Source organism: Penaeus monodon, chromosome 19 (assembly GCF_015228065.2).
Source record: "Penaeus monodon isolate SGIC_2016 chromosome 19, NSTDA_Pmon_1, whole genome shotgun sequence".
Classification (NCBI taxonomy): domain Eukaryota; kingdom Metazoa; phylum Arthropoda; class Malacostraca; order Decapoda; family Penaeidae; genus Penaeus; species Penaeus monodon.
In genome coordinates, this window is record NC_051404.1 from 16,751,232 (window position 1) to 16,752,068 (window position 837).

Here is an 837-nt window from a genome sequence, read left to right on the forward strand (position 1 = left end):
TATAACTGACTAAATAAAAGCTATAGAGAAAATTAGAATAAAAGGATCCAGGAGATATAGAAATTATAGTCTAAAACCTACATGGAGAAGAAGAAGAGTTTGACATCAATTTTACTCTGCATATCATTTTGTAGATACTTGTATTCTGAGAGATATTACAAGCGCTTTATTTGTTCTATAGCTGTCTACTTCTGTTATATAGGTTAAGTTTTGTATTAGAGAAGTACTGAGTATTAAAAAGTGAATATTAAGTGCTGAGTGGTTTACCAGCAATTTTGGAATATATTCCGAAGCATAAATCAAAGATGATGAGTGACGGAACTTGTATTCCCTGATGGCAGAGTTGATAAAATGTGTAAGAGTTAGCTTCACACTGTATTTTAGGGAGGAATTAACATGATTTCCACACAAGAAAACAGAACAAAAACACTGAAATAACCATAAATTAGGTTTGCTGAAACTCTGTAGGGGCAGGTGCTATGTTTCAGCTATACAATTATGGTATACAATTCTGCAGTTAAATCTGGGATTACATTTTGCCTGATGGACGCACAATACAAATGCATTAAATCATGATTGGACAAAAGGAGTATTTTGATATGAAAATGCATTTCAAAACTTTCCTGATGACAGTACCAAATTTATGCATAAGCTTCATTAATTGTTCCTCATATAACAATGGTACTTTATTGATTGATTGCTAGTGACAGTTACGTGTCGCACCATTGTTGTTGCGCATGCAGTCTGCACAAATGTTATTCTCAAACAACAAACTTTGAACACATTTTAGTAACAGAGCTTGCAAACCAAATATGGCAACAGTTCAATATACTTGTC

At 33.1% G+C, this 837-nt stretch overlaps 1 protein-coding gene across 1 annotated transcript in view; it reads left to right on the top strand.

The window, feature by feature from the left end:
* The window catches only part of LOC119585105 (THUMP domain-containing protein 1-like), a gene marked incomplete in the record, with an annotated part of 8,242 nt that overhangs the window by 629 nt on the left and 6,776 nt on the right, over positions 1 to 837 (top strand).